The sequence below is a fragment of the Triturus cristatus genome, chromosome 4_1 (assembly GCF_964204655.1).
Source record: "Triturus cristatus chromosome 4_1, aTriCri1.1, whole genome shotgun sequence".
NCBI lineage: Eukaryota > Metazoa > Chordata > Amphibia > Caudata > Salamandridae > Triturus > Triturus cristatus.
This window is the reverse complement of record NC_140585.1, coordinates 197035724-197060139: the sequence shown is the minus strand read 5'-3', so window position 1 is coordinate 197060139 and position 24416 is coordinate 197035724.

The window sequence follows — 24416 nt, the reverse complement described above, 5'->3', positions numbered from 1 at the left end:
AAAAGAGCTCTCTGTGTGTGGGAAAGAATAGTGAAGTAGCTCTATCAATATTTGCCTAGGAGTGTGAGAGACTATAGTTTTTAAGTTAGGATCATCAGTTACGCTACAGGTGTCAGACTACATGTTGAAGTACAGACTGAGAAATGGTGGAGTTCAGACATTCAAAATTGACAGAATACATTTTCAGTTTTAAGTACATACATCACTATCACCCGGGTACTTGCAGTGCACCTTTGAGGTAAGTTATATGTAGTAGGATAGTCCTTACTACACTTGGAAACATATTTTAAACCTCACAATGGTCTACAGGTTTCATTAGGGTAACATACATTTTAGTGCCTGGCGTGACCCAAGATCAAATGCTGACTCCTGTGCATCCCTGCCCTATTAGTGCCAGTTCATTTCCAAATATCTGAATGAATATGACAGTGCCATTTGGAGATGTGATGACACATGAAACGTAGCATTTACATATTAGAGTTTCTCTGTTACAGACTGTATGGCTCTATTAATGTGTGTAGAAGAAGCTGTATGGATTAATTTCTGGGTATTATAGAGAAAAATTAGGTATGAACCTGTGTGTGGTAGTGCTTTAATTAGTTCTACTTACAAAAGAGGTCTGTGTGTACAGGACTGAATGGTACATTAGCTCTGCCAATATGTGCCTGAGGGTGTGGGAGGCTGCATAGTTCTACAGATAAGCACATCAGTTTATCCACAGGTGTCAGACTATATATAGAAGTACAGACATGGCTGAGAAATGGTAGATGTCAGACATTCAAACTTGACAGAATACGTTTTCAGTTTTAAACACATGCATCACTATCTACGACCTACTTGCAGTGTACATTTGAGGAGAGTTATATGTACTAGTATGGTGCTTTATACACTTGAGAACATGTTTTAAACATCACATTTCTCTACCAGATTCATTACAGTCACAGAGCCCCAGTGTCATGCCTGATCAAAAAATGAAAGGCCGATTCCTGTGCATGCCAGTCTTTTTAGTGTCAGCATGTTTCCGGATACCTCAATGAGTCAGTGACTTTTCGGGGTGTGATGACACATGTAAAGTAACGTGTAGGTATTAGACTACCTTTGTTACAGACTGTATGCCTCTGTAAATGTGTGTAGACAGAGTTGCATGGATCACTTTCTGGGTATAGAACACTGGGGTATGAAGCTGTCTGTTCAAGTGCTTCTATACAGCCTACTTACAAAAGAAATCTAGGCTTCTAGGACTGAAAGGTGAAATTACATTTTTATTGTTTTTTTAACATTTCAGGCCAAAGTTAATCATACATAAGCTCATTGCAGTACATACATTGTGAATACAAAAAAAGAAAAAAAGCGGAGGCCAAAAAGGAAACCACAGTTACAACCAATACTTTGACCAATCTTTTCATATCATAAAATAATCTAAAGCATATTTAATCGAAGTTAATACTAGAGGAATCCCTGCAAAGATTATTCCAATTCATTTCAAACTTTTCCAAAGAGGTGGCACCACTGACTTTAGACAGAGCCAGCTCTGCTTCGTAGATCTGAACCATCCATTCTACTGCTTTGGGAACAGTCAGAGAAATCCATTGCCTTGCCATACAGAGCCGGGTGCACACCATCAAGATCATTACCAGGTGTTGAGTGCCTCCCTCATAGTCATATTTGACACCCAACATTTTTGTTGGGGTGGATATTAATACCTGGTGGCCCAAGCTGGATGACATAAGCACACTCACCCCTGTCCAAAACACTTGTTAAGTGGGACAAAGCACAAACATATGTGTTATGTCAGCAGCCAGGAGCTTACCCCATTTGAATATTTTACCTGGGGGATAATACAGCAGGCATATGGTGCACAGCGGTGGCAGCTTGGGACCAACAGAGTGTACAGAGTGATCTAATATCTCCAAAGCCCACTGAATCTCTGTGGCCAACATCTCTGCTGAAAGCAGTTGGCTCCACTTAGCCGCCAACATCACTGTATCATCTGTGTTGTAACAGGAGAGCCCTTGGTAGGCCATGCTGATCTAGGGTTTTATGCCTAGTTTATAGTAGTACATCAAGAGTTATGAGCCTTCGATATAGAGTGTGTATTGGCATCCTGACTCAATATAGTCCCTCACTTGCAAATACTTAAAGAAGAGGTGTCGTGGGAGCCCGGAGGATTCTTGCAGTCCTGAGAACGATCTAAAACCATTCAGGTCGTAAAGCGAACCCATAGTTACAATGTCGCACCATTGCCAGTCCCTGCATATTAATCCTGAAAAACAAAGGGAAAGGCAGGATTATCCCATAGTGATGTGTCTCTATTTAGAATGGCTATTTAATATTTGGAGCAAATCTCCTTTCATATATAAACAATATCCCGCAAAACCTTAAAATGTACCCTTTTATAGTAGTTGGGATCCCCTAATTGATAAACTTTTTTTAGGAATACAATAATGTTGGTGGAATTCCATATGCCTGGAACAATAATGGTCCCTCAGAAGGAGGATCCTTCTCGGGGAACCCATGGAGCTTGAGGGGGGCCAAGACACGCACTAATGGAGCCAATGGTGTGCAAGAAAAGCAGCTACAGGGGAGGAGGAGTAAATCGCTGCAGCTACACCAATAGAACTGTAAACAATGCAACTTGGGCGCCCTATCCTAAAACTATTACAGTCAGGCATGATGAGGGAACTTATGCAAGCAACGACTATAGCATCCGCCACCTCCGGTGAAGGGCCAGTACTGGCACACACAATAATGGAAGCAGTTATAGCAGGAGCTCCAGCTACGTCCTGTGATGATGGTCAGGTGAAAGGTGGATTTGGAGACAAATATCTTATGGGCACAGGACACATTGTGACCATACAGTAATATAATATTAACTTGCCTAGCAACACCTATGATTCACCCTCTGGACCCCCTGAAACTGGAGTACTGGAGCTACAAAATGTGAGTAGTGTTTTCACTACCTCAGGGGTCCAGGCTGGGGGAGCCACTGTTGACACAGAGCCTCTGAAGGATGTGGTCTGTATGGTAAAATATAAAATACAATATGATTAAATGGCAGGGTGTAGGTGCCCTAACAATGTCAACATCCCTCTAAATACACCTGATATCAGCTCCTCTATAGCTCCTACGTCTTCTCAGGGGAGTGAGTGGTATACGGCTCAGCAGGGACTGGACAGCTCCTAAAAGAAAAAGAAATGCACAGATCAGACTCTGATGTCTCAACTACCCAAACCTTCAGGGCAGCGTCAGCCTAGCGAGGTCGGAGACCAGGGTGCCAGGAGTAGCCCGCTTGGGAAGTCGGTTACATCAAAGGGGGAGGTAAAAGCACTTATCTCCCACCTATCTGCAACACTTTCAGGGCCAGCAGCTGATAAACAGCCTACTCACCCCGTAAATGCTCTACCCTAGGCACTGGATATATATCTGATATATCCTCAGATACTACTCCTGATCACCTTTCTCCACCCAACATCAAGGAAGCCTGCTTGGAGGACAATATACGCGCACCCTTGCTAAGAGCTATTCGGCAAGCCCTTCAGACCTAATGCTCAGAAGCTCAGCTACACTATGCACATGCAAGAGCAGATAATGCAAAAATTTAACAATCTTTGGATGATGTCTCAGCGCAGATTACTACTCTGACAACGAAACTTACGGAGCTTCAGGAGATATTTGCTCGTACTGAGGAGACTGCAACTGCAACAGTCAAGGCAATTGGGAGTCATGATGCTTAGTTGGAGCATCTTCAAACTATCACATTTAGCTACAGACTTCTTGTGATTTCTACTGCTGTATCCTCATGCACCCCTGGGACCACCTTCCATCATACAGTATGGATTGTGGGTCACAGCTATGTTTTCTGGGGCACAATGTTTGCTAGAGACAGTGGTATTGACAAAGACTCAGGTTTGCCTGATGTGGATATTAAATGGATTGTCCAGAAAGGATTAAATAGAACCAAATGCTGCATTTGGTTAGCAGCATTTTGTATTTCCAACCCCCTGACCTCACGATTGTGCACTGTGGTGGCAATGATCTAGGCACACTGACTGGAATAGGGCTGGAAATCCTAATGAAGGATATATTTGCACAATTGATGTCGCTTTTCCCTCACACTGTCTTTGTGTATTCTAATATATGTCAAAGACAGAATTGTAAGAGGACAAATCAGTTCTGTCCACAGTTTGACAAAGCCGGGAAGCATGTCAATAAAACTGTTTCTACTTACCTCAGAGACCATAATAGGGGCTCTATCTCCAACAACAACCTGGATTTTGACATGGATGGAATCTATAGAAGTGATGGAGTTCACTTCACAGATAAAGGCCAATGGCTGTTTCTCAGCAGCCTGAAATTGTGTATCTGCACTTACATGTAGCTGTAGAACACAAATGCTCTTCTTCAAGCCACTCTATAATCCAACACTAAAAAGGATATTGTTTCACCAACTATATTTCTCAAAAATGTTTTTCTGGAGTTGTGACCCCATCATGGATCCTCAAAGCCAAAGCACAAACTCAATGCACAACAACACATTTTAGATTTCTAACTAAAATTGTAACTCTATACATATCAAAATATTTTTCTAAGTAGTTTTGTGAATATATGAGTGTGAAGTTAAGTGTTTGCTTCAGTCTCTGAGTAGGTTTGTGATACAGTTCACAATTGCCTGAGTGGGTCTGTCAGAGAATGCATCAGAGTCTTAATGGGTTCATCAGCGTCTGAATCGATTTGTCAGTGGGTGCATCAGAGTCTGAATGAGTCAGTGACAGGGCTTGTCAGTGACTGACTGAATCTGAGAATCCGTGCTTCAGTGTCTGAATGTGTTTGTGAGGGGGAGCATCAGTGTCTCACTCGGTCTTTGAATGGTTGTGACAATATGTGAGTGGCTCTGTTACTGAGTCCATCAATATCTGAATGAGTTTCCTCAGTGGGTGCATCATTATCTCAGTGGGTCTGTGAGCAGGTTGTGGAAATGTGGATTTTCCTGATCAGTTATGTCCCCTATCTTGGACCCCAACGGTTCTATATGCATGTTACAAGTACATGTATGTTCCCTCCAGTTCCAGTTTCTAAGACGCAAACATATGTGTGTCTACCGTCAACATGTTCTCTGTCAGATCCGCCATCAATGGGCTGGATATTCGATTCCTAAGCATGAAAGGCCACCGACTTTATATGGCTAAGTTACTCCATTTTTACAGTTCAGGCAAGTAGGCCCGATTCTGTCCTCAAGCCTTTCCCTGCTCTCTGCCTCTGACAGCTTCAGCTTGAGCTCGCATCTGTATCCATGAACTTTGTCCTACTCCCTGTGCAGCTAACGGTGCCTGCCTCGGCCAGTTTTCGCCTGCCTGCCAAGAAGCTGTATTTCACCTTCGAATTATCTATTTTGCTCTTCAGCCGATGCATTCCTGTCTAGTGATTTAGGTAAACATTTCCTCTAGCTCACAAGCAAGGGACTCAGCCTTTCCGTCCTCCTACAAGTGATTCATAGCCCTGCTGCCATGGAAAGTTTTCTGCCTCTCGCATCTCACATAGACACTTAGGCGTTTGTGCACGCACACAGTCAGTATAGACTAGATTTTGTCCGAGAGTCCTTCCTTGTGGATAACATAGTTCTCTAAACATAGGATGTTAGATATGATTTGGGATTAGGTTGACTTGACCCCTCAGACTTTTCGTCTCCATATGTAGAGTTAATGTCAAGTCCCCTTCACCCCCTAGTTGCACGTCAATCACACGTCATACTGCCGCGCGCGCATCTATGCCAAGTATTATCTTATAGATCCACCTATGTCTGATAATCCTAACCAATCATGTTTCTTTTATTCCTTATTACGCCTAGTTTCGATTACGTACCTGTCATGTCACTTTTCTTATCAAATGTTACGCCTTCTACATTCGTTTCATTGTAATGTGCTTATTATAAAAATGCATGTCTGTCAATAAAGTATTGTACTTCACTTCCTGAACCTTCTTGGTGACGGAACCTGAAGGCCGCGACTCGAGTCGGCCATTTTGAATGGAATAAAGCCCATTTAGAAAACCTCTTATACCACGGATTCTGCCTCTTGTTATTCTGAGCTATTTTACTTTATCTTAAGATTCCGTATGAAATTCAGTCCGGTAAAGAAGATTTTTATTTACCACATAATGGCGCCCGAACAGGGACACTTTCTCATCTCACGCGCCGGCGGTGCGTTGCAGGCCCGGTCTCCTGCCACAGCTGGACGGATCATAAACGCGTACCAGCAGGATTTCCTGTAAGCTCCCTCCGGTCAAGCGGGGGCGACTGAGGCTGCGATCAACCCAGACGAGGCGGTGAGAAGTGCGAAGTATCCCGACCAGAGCCTAGCTGAGAGAGCAAGATCCGAGGTATACCGAGGCCCACCAGGTTTTTCGAAATCCCGATGTCCAGAGGGTCCGCTGTCCGCAGTCATCGAGTCCTGTCCATTCTCTGAGGCCTTCCGTTTCAAGGAGCTACTCGGTGAGTACCATCGCCGGGGAGGCGTGTTGACGCGCACATAGGTTGTGCCGGTCAAGACGGATTTGGGTACACAAATCCGGTCTGCACTGTTTAGCAGTGTATATGTACTGTTTAGCAGTATATCAAGTATTCCGAAGTATTCAGTTATTGTCAAGAATTCAGCGTGGTGATTAGTTAGGCAGACTGTCATCATTGTCGGTCGTTGTTAAAATGTTTAATGTTTAATGTTTAAAGTGTTCAAATATTGTGGTATGAATGATTGTTCATTGTTCACTGTTCATTATTGTGTTCTTTTCGTATTAAGTAAGTTCAAGAGTAAGTATCAGATCAGTTGTCAATATGCCGCTCTTCTCGAAGTTAAGACAGATTACTACCAGAAAAGGGGTGCTTGAAGAAGCAGTTCCTATTCCTCCTAGGGACACTCCAGGGCATTTTATGTACCATAAGCATGGCTTAGATGCCATATTGTTTCTTGATCTATGGGTAGATTATACCAAGGGATTACCGGAAAGTCAAAGGTGGCCCGCAGCGGGAACCTGGGATGCAGAGTGCATCATGAAAGTGGAGGAAGAGTTATGGAAAAGAAAGGTCAGACAGTCACAGAAAGACGCTGTTGAGTTATGGCGTAAAGAATCTCATAGACGAACAGAAAAAGCACGTAGACAAGAAGAGAGGAGTAAAGAAAGTTCAAATAAAGTTCAAGAAAATCTATTAATTGAGGAAGGTATCCGAGTGAAATCAGAACAAATAAATAGACAAAGAAATGCTCTTATGAATGGTATGTATCCCCTTCTAGCCGAAGGACTACCTAAGGCTGCTCCAGAGATGCCAAAAGACTTGCCACCCCCATTATTTCCAATTAAGGTACATCCAAAAGGGCATCCCAGAACCGCAGAAGATGTTTTTCTTTCCTCATATCTAGACGACGCAGCTCCCGAGTATGCTAACGCCACACCACATAGACCGTCTGGCGGAGGGGTTCAACGTCAGGATCAGGTATCCAACCCCGTGCAACAGCAAGTCCCGACACAAGCTTCGGCAAGCACATCTGTTTCCGCATCTGTCTCCGCAGTCGACTCTACAGAGGTATCGACACCCATAGTTGCTGTGTCACGTTCAACGAACCCATTCACACCCGACGCCCCAGATGGGGCCACGGGAGGTGCTAGCAGTACCTTTACACCACCTAGAATAAATAAACTTGTCTTTCAAGAGTCAGCACATTCACGTACACCAAAATTCGTAAGTGAACGTACGCTTAAGGAACTCCTTGTTAATTGTAGATATGACCCGGTGGTTGGTAAAGAGGACGAAATGGTCCTGGCATCATTACGTATCAGGCGAGCCGCAGAGTATTTAGCAAGGTTACCAGGAATGACTACGCATCTAGATAACATATATCATTTTGTTCAAACAGGACGAGATCCAGGATGTATTAACAAAGCTATGGAATTCCAGAAAGTAGAAATACAGGGGGAACTGTTACGTTTCCTCATAAACTGTGTAATCAGAAATCAAGATCGTCCGGGGGTAGACCCGAATGCAATGCTTATTCTTACAAGATGGAGTCAGAATATATCAGAAGGGAGACACGATAAGCAAAATTGTATAATAGCCATGTGCCGAAAAATCCGTAAAGAAATAGAACGTATTCATGAAGAAAGATTGGGAACAGACGAGTTTGAGCAAGATGAAGTGTCCGAATCAGGGAATTCCGCAAGACAGTCAGAGACCATCGCCTACGTAGGCAGAGGAAGATCCTGTGAAAATACTAGATGTTTTTCTGATCCCATACACTCTGTATGCCCAAATAATAGCAGAACGTATCCGACGCCTGTAATAAATCTGAAGTCTCCTGAACATTCGTTTCAAGCCGCAGATAAAATACTACGAGAACGAAGGGGTTACCACCTCCTCGATTCCATGGATGAGCAAGAATTAGCCAGATCAGCCGTTCACTGGATTGACAGTCCTGAAAAATACGGTGATGAGACCGTAGCACACACGTTTTTTAATCTCAGTACAGATGAACAACGTTTAGCTGGAATCTATATGATTCAGCAACTCCTTATATTATATAAAAGCCAACATGTTGACCCTGGTCCTTTACCTGATATATTAACGGAACTACTCACAAACAGATGGAGAGGTTCTAGTAACAAGCTAATTAAAGAGATATTAGTGTCACGTAAACAGTATGTCCTTTTTGTAAGTCCGGATTCTCTCTCGCTGCCCCGCAGAGAAAGAGCGCCGTACTATATGGATAGACAAAATCCTTTACGAGAAGTGCACCCAATAAAGGGCGAAGACAATGAGTTTCACCGTGTATTTGTTTACACACCCATATCAAAAATGGAATTATTAGAAATGAAGAAAGTAGTACCTAGTCATGACAAAGACCCAGCGGGTTTCCACCGAGAAATTAAAGACATGTTGCTGATGGGAGAGTACACCTTTCCTGATATTATGACGATATTAAAGGTGCTTTTGCCTGCTGGCATTTATGAAAAACTGAAAGAAAAAGAGTGGGAAGTGGGAGACCAAAAGATAGACTGGACAGCATTAGCAGAGGAAGAAAGGGGCCGAACTGCAGGTTCAGGGCTCGGGGATAAAGTTAAACTGTTACCAGGTTTACTAGTACAGGTACTGCCACGTTTATTAACTACAAAAAAGGAAGATTGGGGTGCAATCACAGCCTGCAAACAAAAGCAAGATGAAGACACAAGCGATTATTATGCTCGATTTGAAAAATGTTTTGGTATAAATAGTGGTATAAAAGCAAGTAGTGACTCATATCCACATTTATTTGTGACAAAATTAGTGGAAAATGCATTGCCTCCAGTAAAGAATAGAATATTGAAATTCGAGAGTACCTGGCAAAGTAACACTCCGTCGCAAATGCTACAAATGTTACAGTATCATCACAATAGAATTAGGGATGAACAAGAACACGAGCATAGACGCATGAAGGATACAAAAATGAAAATGCTAGTTTCTCAGACAGTACCAGCAGATGGTCACAAAAAGGGTGTGACACATTCTGGTGATTCTGCAGTTCCTGTAAAGGGAACCTGCAATTACTGTAAACAACTGGGCCATTATATACACGATTGTCCTGTCCTGAAACGTAATATAGCTACAGGTATTGCAAAAGAGAGACCACGATTAGTTAGACAAGATCAGAATGAACAAGGAGCTATGCAGCATGGACAGTCCATGCCAGTTCAGCAACAGTCCATGCCAGCCTCACAGCAACCCATACAGTTTGTGCCAGCTGCACCACCGTTGCCTGCTACTGCCACACAAACCACAACACGACAAATGTATCAGACTGCACAGTATGAATACCCTGATTATCAGCGTTACGCATGAACCAGCCTAGAGAGGGAAGTTGACTTACCGCTTATCGAGATTCCTGTAGATCAAGAAGGACCTTATGTACATAGTGAATTATTAGGTCAAGATAGAAAATTCTTACTCGATACAGGGGCAAGTCGAACAACCATAAAACGTAGTGAAGTTCCAGGGGCACCCCTCTCAGGCTCTCAAAATGTTTCCCTTGGTTTTTCAGGAAAACCTATTGTTAATGAAGTATCACAGCCTCTACCACTTACGATAGGACCTTTGACACGAACTACAGATTTATTGCTTACTAAATCATGCCCAGAAAATCTGTTAGGAATTAAAACTCTGAAAGCACTAGGAGCCATAATATGTTGTTCTCCGGAAGGAGTAAGGTTGTTTTTACGTGATTTTAAAGGTCACTATGTGTCTAGAGACATGGATCCCCGACTACAGACTTTACCAGTACATCTATGGGCACAAGGCCCTACGGATGTTGGCTGCATGAACATTACACCCTATCGAGTCACATTGAAAGCAGGAGTGGTACTACCACGAATGCGACAATACAAGTTACCGCATGATGCTGTAGTGGCTTTGCTGAAAATCATTGATGAGCTAATTGCCCAGGGAGTAGTTGTAGAAACAGACTCCAATGTATGTAATTCACCGATAATTCCGATTCTTAAACGAACTGATCCTACTGCCCCACCAGTGTACCGATTGGTTATTGATTTGCGTGAACTAAACAAGTGTATTGTACCACAATTCCCTGTGGTCCCTGATATATCATCATTGTTGACAGCAATTGATTCCGAAGCAACATTCTTTACTGTAATCGATCTCAAGAATGCCTTTTTCAGCGTCCCAATAGATCCGGAAAGCCAATACTTGTTCGGATTCAGTTTAAATGGGCGCAGCTTTAAATTCTCACGCGCTCCCCAAGGATTCACAGAAAGCCCCAGCATCTACAGCCAAGCACTGAAACGAGAACTTGACAGTATCCACATGCCAGTCAATACTGCACTGCTTCAATATGTTGATGATCTGCTGATCACCGCGAGAAGCGAGCCAGAATGTGAAAAAGCTTCTCTGACAGTTTTACATTTCCTAGCCGACAAGGGGCACAAGGTGTCCCCTTCTAAGCTGCAATTCTGTGTCCAGCGAGTTATTTATCTTGGTCACTCGCTGTCCAAGGAGGGAAGGCAGCTTACACCAGATCGCATCCAGTTAATTGCTAACATGTCAATACCCCAGACACAAAAGGAGGTGCGAGCTTTCATAGGCCTCACTTCATATTGTAGGCAGTGGATCCCTCAGTACGCATTTCTAGCAAAACCACTCATTCAGTTAACCACACAGGAGGCAGCCACATCGACTGTTCTCCCTTGGACTCAGGAACATACACAAGCTTTTGAAAGCCTAAAGGAAGCTTTATGTCAAGCACCTGTTTTAGCAACACCATGTTATAGCAAACATTTTACACTCTTTGTTACAGAACGCGAAGGTACTGCCTTGTCAGTACTCACTCAGGACCAAGCAGGATCACGCAAGCCATGTGCTTATTTTTCCAGTACATTAGATCCCGTAGCTCAGGCTTTGCCTGCATGCCTGAAATCAGTGGCAGCGACAGCTTTAGCAATCAGACAAAGCGATGCCATAGTATTAGGACACCCATTGACAGTACAAGTACCACATGCAGTAGAGGTTCTTGTGAACCGAACACAAACACAACACTTGACCATAGCAAGACTTACCGGTTATGAACTGACATTGTTTCAACCACACATAGAGATCCGACGGTGTAATACATTGAATCCTGCTACACTATTACCTGTAATTGGAACAGACCCACTAGCTCATGATTGTGTTGAAATCATTGAAATAAAGACGAAACCTAGACAAGACTTGACAGACGTTCCATTGTTAGATCCAGACCTGACGTTGTATGTAGACGGATCGTGCATGAGAACAAGTACAGGAGATTTAGTGGCCGCGTATGCAGTCACAACAGACACTGAAGTTATTGAGACAAATTGTATAGATACTTTGTCAGCCCAAGCAGCAGAACTTATTGCTCTAACACAAGCCTGTATTCAAGCCACAAATAAGAAAGTTAATATATACACTGACTCACGTTATGCATTCGGAGTTGTACACGACTTCGGCGTGCTGTGGCGAGAGAGAGGTTATTTAACCTCCCATGGTGCCCACATTCAGCACGGACCCCTCATTCATGCTTTGTTAGACGCAATACATCTACCCACTGCCATATCGATTATGAAATGTAAAGCACACACGAAGGTTACTGATACCATTTCTCAAGGCAATGATTTAGCTGACAGAACAGCTAAACAGACTGCTCAGAATCACACATTAGACATGACAAAGCCAATAGTTCAGACACCAACACAGTGTATGACAATTAAGGATCCCGCACTTGACGTAATTGACATACAGACACATGCCACAGCAGAAGAAATAAAGAAGTGGACTGAACTAGGAGGGATCCAGACAGATCAAGGATGGATGACGAAGGAGAAATCTGTATGGTTTCTCCCTGATTCCATGGTTCAAGCCATTATAGCTACAGTTCACAGTCCAGCACATTTAGGAGAGAAGGCTATGCTAGACAGCATTCAGCACATTTGGTTCAACAAACATTTACGAGCAGCAGCTAAACAAAAAGTTCGTACCTGTATGATATGTTGTCAGTTTAATCCAGGAAAGAGTGTTCCCGTAGAGCAGGGTGGATTTCAGCCTCCTGACCATCCTTTTGAAGTCCTCCAGATGGATTATATTCAGATGGAACGTTGTCGAGGATTCAAATATGTTCTCGTAGTTGTCTGCGCTCTCTCCCGTTGGACAGAGGCGTATCCTGTATCAGATTACACTGCCCCGACTACTGCCAAGCAGCTAGTTCGAGAATTCTTCCCACGGTACGGTTTACCACGTGTTATATATTCAGATAACGGCCAGCCTTTCTCATCCGAATTAATGAAACATGTCTCACTTTTGTTGGGATATCAGTGGAAATTCCACTGTGTCCGACACCCCGAGGCAGCAGGTCTCGTGGAACGACATAATCAACTTTTAAAAATCAGATTGTCTAAAATATGTCAGGAAAAAGGTGTGGACTGGATAGTAGCCTTACCAGTTGCACTATTTTACATGAGGATGGTAGCACACTCTCGAACAGGGCTATCCCCTTATGAGGTGATCTTTGGTAGACCACCGAATATGTGGGGGACGCCTATACCCCGTAAAATAACTGATGTTGACTGTAATATGCTGACAGATTACCTGGCTTCCTTGATGTCTGCACTACAATCTTGTCGTTCACAGGTAGTCGCAGCTTTTCCCGACAACACCGAGGTGAAACCTCATGACGTAATTCCCGGCGATTATGTTCTCGTCAGGAATTTTGATCGGAAAACCCAACTGGAGCCAAGGTGGAGGCTTCCTAAGTTGGTCCTGCTGACGACCAGAACAGCTGTGAAGATCGAAGGGAGAAAAGGCTGGGTGCATTCCAACCATATCAAGAAATTTCATGGACTTCCTCCTGACACAAACAGTACTCCCCGTGTGTCTTCCCCCATTGACTCAAAGCTACCCTTGGCTGAGGCCAGTAGCACCGAACTCTATAAGCAGAAACTCAGGTCCAGATCCAAACTGTCGGACGATTTGATTGTTTAAGTCCTCTCCAAGGTGAAGCGGTTGAATCTGTCCCGACATATATCCCTTAGGTCTGAATCACGTAGAGTCCAGAATCATAATGAAACGACATGCTTATTGTAAATTACTGCGTAGCCACTGTATTGTGACTTTATTAATTTTGTTTTCCTTGAGTTTTTTTATAGTTACTGCAAGTATATTGTTGCATATGTATTATCCTGTTTCTAAACGTGCTTTCAATATAACTGGTGAACATTCTTTTAGTGACCTACCCCCACATGAGTTGTCCTATAGACTTGCGCTGCGCAATAACACCTTCATTAGTATGTTACATCATTCCCATCAGACTAGTAATGCCACCAATTGTTGGGTGTGTGGCCGACTCCCTCCCTATCAGAATACCAAAGGAGTTCTGCCTTTCTTTCCACATCCGTTCACACACAATGGCTCCTGTGGAGCATGGTTTAGTTTATTAAATTCCATAGACCCAGACACAGCAGTTTATCAACAACATTGGATATGGGGAAATCTGAATCTAGTTTTATTCAAAGTCTGTCACCCTAATAAGGAGGGTCACCCCAGTAGAACAGGAACTGATTTAGAAAATGAAGTGTATAAATTAGGTAATTTTATGCCTAATCTTATGATTTTGAATGTCAAATCCGAAGTTGAACTAATTCTGCCCACTATGTCAGTATTTCCAGTTAAGGGTGAATTATGTGTAAGAAAAGTTGGTTCCATACATATGGGCCATAGCCAATGCGTTACTACAGTAGAATATAGTGATCAAGGTAAATCTTCATTTAGAGCTTCTCGCCATTCTTACTTTATATGTGGTCAGACGGCATATATGCGTCTGCCTCTAGATTGGGATGGTACCTGTTACATAGCATTCCTTTTGCCACCTGTTTTCCTAGCTCCCCCTGATTATTATCGAAATGTTCATTTAGTACACAAAAGAGAGCGTAGAGATCTCCCAGTTGTCGATTATACTGAGACGGCATGGGACAAGTATGTAGATTTCAATAAAGGTATCTTTCCCTATATAGGTACAATATCAAATAGTAAGCTGATACGTAGACTAACCAAGACTCTTGAAGCTGTAGTAAACGAGACTATAGCCGCCCTAGGCAATCTGACAGAGGAACAATCAGTGATGAGAATTGTTGTTCTCCAGAATCGTCTTGTCCTTGACGTCATCCTGGCCGATAGGGGCGGAGCTTGCAGGGTCATCGGATCCAGCTGCTGCATATTCATACCAGAAAATTCGCCATCTGTATATAAAGCCATAACACGCCTTCATAAGATTGTAAGCCAGATACACGAGAATCCAGGCACTTGGACGTGGTCCGGGTGGTTTTGGAGTGTGATATCAGCCTGGGGATGGAGAGTTCTATCCTTCCTAGGTATTGGCCTTCTTATGCTCTTCAGTTGTTGTTTATGCCTGCAATGTGGACCAGCGATTTGTGGTCTGTGTGCCACATCATGCATTCCATATCAAAGTTCTCGTTCAAAATGCCGGAAGAAGAAGGAAGAAGAAATGATGCTCCATGAGCAAATCGATGGAATGATGAAGATTGATATCTCTTGAAGGGCAAGTAGGGGACAAGGAGGGAATGTGGAAATGTGGATTTTCCTGATCAGTTATGTCCCCTATCTTGGACCCCAACGGTTCTATATGCATGTTACAAGTACATGTATGTTCCCTCCAGTTCCAGTTTCTAAGACGCAAACATATGTGTGTCTACCGTCAACATGTTCTCTGTCAGATCCGCCATCAATGGGCTGGATATTCGATTCCTAAGCATGAAAGGCCACCGACTTTATATGGCTAAGTTACTCCATTTTTACAGTTCAGGCAAGTAGGCCCGATTCTGTCCTCAAGCCTTTCCCTGCTCTCTGCCTCTGACAGCTTCAGCTTGAGCTCGCATCTGTATCCATGAACTTTGTCCTACTCCCTGTGCAGCTAACGGTGCCTGCCTCGGCCAGTTTTCGCCTGCCTGCCAAGAAGCTGTATTTCACCTTCGAATTATCTATTTTGCTCTTCAGCCGATGCATTCCTGTCTAGTGATTTAGGTAAACATTTCCTCTAGCTCACAAGCAAGGGACTCAGCCTTTCCGTCCTCCTACAAGTGATTCATAGCCCTGCTGCCATGGAAAGTTTTCTGCCTCTCGCATCTCACATAGACACTTAGGCGTTTGTGCACGCACACAGTCAGTATAGACTAGATTTTGTCCGAGAGTCCTTCCTTGTGGATAACATAGTTCTCTAAACATAGGATGTTAGATATGATTTGGGATTAGGTTGACTTGACCCCTCAGACTTTTCGTCTCCATATGTAGAGTTAATGTCAAGTCCCCTTCACCCCCTAGTTGCACGTCAATCACACGTCATACTGCCGCGCGCGCATCTATGCCAAGTATTATCTTATAGATCCACCTATGTCTGATAATCCTAACCAATCATGTTTCTTTTATTCCTTATTACGCCTAGTTTCGATTACGTACCTGTCATGTCACTTTTCTTATCAAATGTTACGCCTTCTACATTCGTTTCATTGTAATGTGCTTATTATAAAAATGCATGTCTGTCAATAAAGTATTGTACTTCACTTCCTGAACCTTCTTGGTGACGGAACCTGAAGGCCGCGACTCGAGTCGGCCATTTTGAATGGAATAAAGCCCATTTAGAAAACCTCTTATACCACGGATTCTGCCTCTTGTTATTCTGAGCTATTTTACTTTATCTTAAGATTCCGTATGAAATTCAGTCCGGTAAAGAAGATTTTTATTTACCACAAGGTGTCTGAATGCCTGAGTCGGGGTCTGAATGGGTGCACCAGTCTTTGAGTGGGATTCTGACTGGGTGTGTCAGTGTCTGACTGAGTCTCTCCCTGGATTTGTCAGTGTTTGATTTGCCCTGTAGATGGGTGTGTCAGTGTCTGAGTGAGTTCGTGAGTGAGTATCTGAATCTGTGAGTGGCTCTTTTCAATGCTTCCATTAGTGTGTCTCAGTGGGAGTGCCAGTGTCCCCGTGGATGTGTGAGTGAGTGCACTACTGTCTGAGTAGTCTCACACTGGCTACATCTGTAACTGAGCGGATATGTGAAAGCGTACGCCTTTAAGTGGCTGCATCAGTGTCTGAGTGAGTCTGTCAATTGGTGTTTCAGTGTCTGATTGGATCAATGAGTGGGCACATCATTATATGTGTGGGTCAGTGAGCGCACATGTCATTGTCTGAGTGGGTCTGTAAGTGAGTACATCTGTGTCTGAAAGTGGGTGCTTCAGTATATGGGTCGGTAAATGGACGCATCAGTGTCTGACTGGCTCTGTGAATGTGTGCATAAGTCTATGAATTGGTTTGTGAGGACATGTGTGACTATTTCTGTAAGTGTGTGAGTCAATACATTATTGACTCAATTAATATTGAAATCTTTTTTATTTATTTTGGGGAGGTCCATGACTTTACTGCAATGTGACACGTAGAGGGATGTGCTGAGCACCATGACAAGTTTTCGGCTCCGTCCACATGGGGGAGAGGGACAGCATGGCCCCACTTTTCTGGGCTGGTTTTGGCCCCGGAGACCCCATTCTAAGGTATTTTTAGAATGGGGAGGAGGGCTGCCCAGGCCCCCTGGCCCATTTGATTACACCATCCCTCTGGGCCCGCCTATTTCTTTTTTGTTATTTCTTTAAACCCGGGGAACCCATCTCCTAGGGCTCCCCTTTATAGTTTATTTTTGTTTCTTTTAAACATGGGCGGGGGGCCTGTGGCCCTCCTCCCTGGCCAATTTTGGCCTCAGTGATCCCATTTCCCAAAGCCTGGCCTCAACTCTGGGTGGCCTGGTCCCACCCAGAGGACCCACTCATCTGTTGGGAACCGCAGGAGGAGTCTGAAGGCCCCTGCAGTCCCTGACGATGCCCTGTGTCCTTCGGGAGCTGGCATTGCTTTGAAGGGTGCTGCTGGTTTGAAGTGTTGGCAGTCAATCAGATCTCAGCACGATATTGGGCGGGGGCGCGGATCCTCCGCATCCCAATGTATACTACTGCAAATTACTTTAGATAACTCCAAAACTCCAGAACGTATTTAGACCACATAACAATGGGAAACATCCCTGAGCCAACAGCTACCCTCCTGCCAAATGTGGTATAATTCCGTTCAACCGTGCGGGCTGTAGCTGTGTCTAAAGGTCCTATTCAAAATAACATGGATAAAATGTGCTTTTAAGCACCCTGCTGAGTGAGCGTCTTTATCAGTTTGGGAAATTTCTTGAAGATTCTTCAAACGGCATCAGAGTTATGGGCGAATAAAAAATGCTCTTCCTATGGAAACTAGGTCCTAATTATAACTACCTACTAGTGACTGCCAGAAGGTTATATATAGTATATGTAATATATAACCTACTGCCAGTAGGTAGTTATAGTGAGGACCTTGTTTCTATTCAAAAAGTGTTTTTTCTTTCGCCAATATCTTTAGCGCAGTTCGACAAATCTTTGTAAAATTTTTAAAACTAATAACCCACTCAGGTCAGCTCCTATCTTGAAAGTTTCGGGGTGATTCGTCAAGCGCGGGTTGAGACAAAAGGGGGGGTCCCAAAACACATTTTCCCCATGTTAATTTCCATAGAAAACTTTAGACAAGGCTTTAGCCCGAACTGCTGAACAGAATTACACCGAATTTTGCAAAATGGTAGCTCTTGGTTCTGAACAAGCCCTTTTTTTAAATGGTGTAAATCCGTTCAGTAGTTTTTTTAATATTAAAGGAAAACAATTATATATCTGTGCGGAGCCTAACCATAAATCTCATCGTGAGATCTGATTGGCTGTCAGCACTTCATCCACAAAGTGTTGGCAGCCATCTTGGGACCAATATACATGATAGCACCTCATTGAAATGCATTGTAGTGAATGGTAGGTTTTGAGGGTCACCAAAAGGAGAACGTATAAAGGCTGATAACAGACTTTAGTTACATTATAAATCATTTGTTGATGGTACCATACTAGTTTTAGGAATTGTGGTGTGTTCTAAGGTGATTTTACCCTGTGAAAAAGCCTTCTGCTGGGATATCATGAATCATGTTTGAGAGAAAACTATTTTCTCATACTTTTCCCATAGATATTTGGAAGGTGATCTAGAAGCTAAAATGAGTGCATATTTACTGTAAATTCACATTATCTTTCTCAGTCATGTGAGAATGAAGTCTGACATTCTCAGTAAAACATGTACCTCCAACAAGGGCAGAGACTGTCAGTTGACTCATTTGTGTTCTACTGCAGCCTCCCAGAGTGTTCTAAAGAACAACTAGAGCGCTTACAAAAGAGCCCAAATGTAGCACTAATATCACCCAGATGTAGCCCACATATAGCCCAATGACAGAATGTTCCTGAGTGTTCTAAAGAACAACCAGAGGGCTAACAGTCTTACTTATGAGTAAAGTATGGCACACCTGAAGCCTTCTTGATTGGAATAAACTGGTAACACTTAAAACATTTAATTGAAAAAGGAACAAAATGAGGGATTTATTTTGCCATAGAAATTATGATTAGTGCTGAAGAAAGAAAAATTAGGGCACATTTTGAGTGACTTCTCAAATCCTCTTCTCTTTCATTAAAAGATTCTGACATGCAGACTGAAACATGCACTTTCAATACCAGCAGCAGACTTCCCTGGTGAGCAGTAGCTTTACTCCAGTGATCTCATGAGCAACTAGAGTGCTAACATTCAGAAATTATTGCAAATGTGTGACACATCTGAATGGAATCATAGTAAAAACTGAAAGCATTTCCTACTGAGGAGACTTTAGTAAATGAAGAAATTAGGAATCTTCATAACAGATAAATATCCCAAGATGGCCACCAGATACAAAAGAGCCCAAATGTAGCACAAATATCACCCAGATGTAGCCCACGTATAGCCCAATGACAGAAGTGTGCAAAACACTTTTTTTTTTGTTGCAGTTTTATATAGTGCAGACTGGTCAGGTAATGGAGTGCTTCATATGAGCATTGGTTACATCACACAAGGACAAAATCATTTTGGTTGTAGACATGGGGAGATTAAGCGCTTTGACCAGAATCTCAGAATGTCCAGCTAAAGCAGAAACTCCAACCTGGTTCCCCAGTTGCAAAGTCTGCAGCTCTGGAATTAACACCACATCCTCTCCCCTAAGTGCAACATTTAATCAAGTGGTCAGCTGGATTAAAAAAACATGAAGATAATAAATCATTTCAAAGTGCTCTGTCGCTATTTGAAAACTCAGAAAATATGTCCTCATTTTAGTTTTTTAGAGCACAAACCATAATTTTGATGCAAATAAGACCCTCTCATTTCTGTAATTTCTAATGGAAATGCTCTAGGTATTACAGTTTTGATTACATCAAGTCAATGGGGACAATCAATACCCCAGTGTTTTTTTCAAAATCTCCCTCTTACCAAGTTCAAAATGTTAGCAAGTACGGTACATTGGATCATGGAAGGCAGGGATATGGACTCACATAACAGAAGACAGGGGGAACATGGAGAGGTGCACCAGGCTGACCTTACAGGGCAGGCATCAGGGTGTGCAGCAGCACAATACACCACACAGGCATGCAGGACGGGAGTGCAGCACAACAATCCATGGAAAGCAATAGGGAGGGGACAGGACCATGCACATGGACAACAGAGAACAGAGGGGAAAGAGGCAATGACAGCTAGCTGACCATAATGGACAGAAAGGAGAGAAAGCTGCAGCATAACGGCCCATAAAGGGCAGGAGGGAGGGATCAGGGGCATTAAAATGGAACGTGAAGCCGGAGGGAGGGAATAGGGTATGCACATGGTAAATAGAGGGCAGGGGGCAAAGGGGCAGGGCAGGAACAGCAAGCTGACCATGGAGGTCAGGCAGGATGGGCACTAGAAGCAAGACACACCATGGATAGCAACAGTGAGACTCCAATGGCATACAAATAGACAGTGCTTAATTTGAGCCAGTGGTTTCCAGTGCTTGGCACCGGAACTTAATTGTCAAAACCGCCACTAATTTAGAGATTAACAGAAAAGCAGTTGTTTATCAATTAAACATGCATTAAAACAACTACAACAACCTCACAAGCCATTCTTATAACTTTGGGGGCCTGAAATAGTTTGAATTGTCACACTTGTAGGATTGAGATGGTTAGTGTTTGCTTTGGTACTGTCATTTGCAGCTCTGGCAGGGGCAATAAGTGATGTAAGCTGCAGTGGACCCCTGTTGATGGCTCTGGCACTTATGAATTTACAAATTAAGCACTGCACATAGACCATGGAGGGAAGTTGGGAGGGAGTCAGGGGCAACTAGCTGACCACACAGGGAAGGTGGGAGGAGCTGTGGCAGCACAGAAGACCATGAATGGCAAGCAGTAGGGTTAGTGGCAGCACAATGGATATGATGGGCAAGAAGGAGGGCAAGAAGGAGGGGGCAGGGGCATGCTCAAAGGAGCATGGAGGATAGAAGGGAGGGGTAGGAGCTGGGCACAGATGAGGGGAAGGGGCCTCACAAGAGACCACACAGGGCAGGCAGGAGGAGCAGTTGCAGCACAACAGACCAGACCAGGGAGGACAGAAGATTTTGGCAGTAAAATGGACCATGGAGGACAGGAGGACATGACGAAGGGGATAGGGGCATGGAACGTGGACAGGCAGGGTGGAGGTGTCAGGGAGAGGTTAAAGTCATCTGGCAATGCTAGGCAGCTGGGAGGGGAGTGGTAGCTCAACAGAACACTCAGAGTAGATAGGGGGCAGGTCCACGGAACATGGTGGGCAAAAAGGATGGAGCAGGGGCATGCACACAGACATCAGAGGGCAGGGGGAAGAAGAGTAGTGGCAGCAAGCTAAGCACAGAGGCTAAGTAGGAGGTCAATGATGGGGCATAGAATTGGGCAATGGAGGGCAGGAGGAATGGACTGGGATATCATGCTAAATGGAGGGCAGTGGCAGCACATCAGACCATACATGGAAAGGAGGGAGGAGGCCAGTGCATGGATTCAGACAGCAGAGAACAGGGAGGAGGTGGATGGTTCAGCAAGTTAACTGTTCAGAGAAGGCGGGAAGGCCAGTGACAGAACAACAGCCACACAGGCTGTAATGAGGGAGCAGGGGCATGGACTTGGACAATGGATGTCAAGGAAAGGGGAGGCAGGAGCAGCAAGCTTGGGTGGGGGCAGCACAATACAAGGCCAGGCCCTGCTTCCAAACCCCACCATCCATTGTGAAAGGCATCTTACTTAATGTTAAAAAAAACCTAGAAATTCACTGAAAAAAACAAAGATTGCAGGGACGTTATAGTTAGACTCAGATTTCACTCGCACATAACCAGTAAAATTCAGCAGTTATATTTACCTGAGCTGACTATAACTTACGCCCCCACAATGCACTGCTTATGACTTCAGTCTTTACATCATTCATGACATGGTCACTGACATCACTCATGACATCACTCTTGACATCTCAAATGAGCTGTGAATGGAATGGATCTATAATCGCTAGAGCTTTATTTAGGGATAGTGTGTGTATATTAACACCCCTTTTTTTCTTTCCTTTCTTGTAAGAACCATTATAATACGCAACATGCCCAGATCAATATGGCCGATAGCCTTTCATGTTAAAGTAATGTGTAGTCCATTGTTTATTTTGATGTTTGCAATCCTAAGTATGTTTATTATGAACAAGTCACGTTGACAAACATACAGGTACGGCGGTGAAGGGGCAAGATATGCTGAAATGACATTGTGTGCATATTAACACTTGTTTTCTTTATTGTATCAATTCCTGAATTTTCACATTGTGACCAGGCCAATATGGCCGCCAGCTTTTTGGACTAAAGTAATATGTAGTCCTTTGTTAATGTTGGCAACTGGAGGCATTTGTACATTTAGATAAGGAAGCTACTATGACGTCTTGTATCGTTATCAAGGTTCGGACGAGCCGAAATGCGTGGATCGCGTCCCTTGCTGATTAAATACTTCCAAACTACAACCTGAGTGCTGATTCCTTCCTTGTAAGTGTGAGAGGAGATTGAATACATATATATTAAATTCACTGAAAAAACCAAAGGTTTCAGGGATGTCATAGTTAGAAATTAGCATTTAAAAAACCTTGGATATTCACTGAAAAAACCACAGGTTTCAGTGATGTTAAAGTTAGTCTGGCATTTCACTCGTACATAACCAGAGAAATTCAGCCGTTATAGTTAGCTGAGCTAACTATAACTCACCCCACCGCAATGCACTGCTGATGATGTCACATATTACATCACTCATGACATGGTAAGTGACATCACTGATGACCACTGATGACATCTCAAATGACATCACTGATGACATCATCCTAGATAGAGTGGCAGACCTCCTCTCACCCTAATATAACCTTTGATACACCCACTCAAAAATAGAAATTAACATTTTCAAAACAATGGACATACCAATACAACTTACAACACACCTAATCAGTAATTTCAAGATCTACACACACATCCTCTCATTCACTAACAGTCCTATACTGTCACTCATACATGTACTCACTCATCATATGTACTCATACACCTATACATCCTGTTATACACAGACACTGATCCATAGAGTTACTCACACACATAGTCACACATGCAAACAAAATATCCAACATCCATTTAATTGCATATACAGTTAGACACACACCACCACACTTACTTCTACAGAAACTTACACATACTTACTCTCTTAAGAAATCATTTATAGAAACACATACTAATTTATACAGGAACTCTTCCAATCTCTCATTCTCACATATACTCACTTATACACACCAATACTCACATATACTAGTTTAAAACATATGTAGTTACTCATAAAGACACTTTTGAGACAGTCATTCACTCACTAACACACCCATACACACACTCATCCACCCACACAGTCCTGCACACATGCTGTCTTCAACACATACAAACAGTGAGTCACTCATTCATGCATCTATGCACTACGTATTACCCCCCACCAAACCATACAGACACTTAGACACTCATACTGATACTCAAAAAAACAACTAATAACCTGTATAGACACTTATGTAGCTACTCACCAACCCATGTAGCTACTTATACACAAAGTGAGTGACTGATACAGATATTTATATATTTAAACATTACTCACTAACCCATGTATTCACTAAGATACACTAAGGGGCATATGTATCAAACGATTTTGTATTCGCAAACTCTGCGATTCGCAAAAAAAAAAGCGTTTGCGACTACAAAATCGCAAAACGCGATGTATGAGCCATTTTCGCATTGCATTATTAAGGAATCGCTAATTTTGCGATTCGTTAATTTTGCGTAAACATTTAAGGAATCGCAAATTGCGATTCCTTAAATGCTATGTAACAAGCACCCAAGTTGTGCGATTTCACCTTAAGAAATCGCAAATTACCACCAACTTCAAGTTGATGGTAATTTGCAATTTCTTTGAAAAATTCACTTTTTGGCATTTTTCAAAGTGCCATGTGGCGCACATACATGCTCTTAGGGTATGTATGTGCGCCATATGCGCACACATGCTTATTTCAGGGGTGTATCAGGGTGTCCTTATGACACCCTTTCACCCTTGAAATTATTCTTAATTTGCAATTCTCTAATTGCGAATCACAAATTGAGAATGACTTCCCATTCATTCCTATGGGCCTCCTGGCCCATGGGAATGAATGAGAATGTATTCCTTAATTGCGATTTCGCAATTTGCTAATCGCAATAAGGAATTACAAGAAATCGCAAAATATTTGCCAATTTTTAAATAAATCCCATTTTGCGATTCTCAAATAGCGATTCTCAAAAAATCACTATTTGAGAATCACAATAACGGATTTTGATACATATGCCCGTTAGTCAGTTATACAATCAATTTGTGTTTTTTTTTTTAAA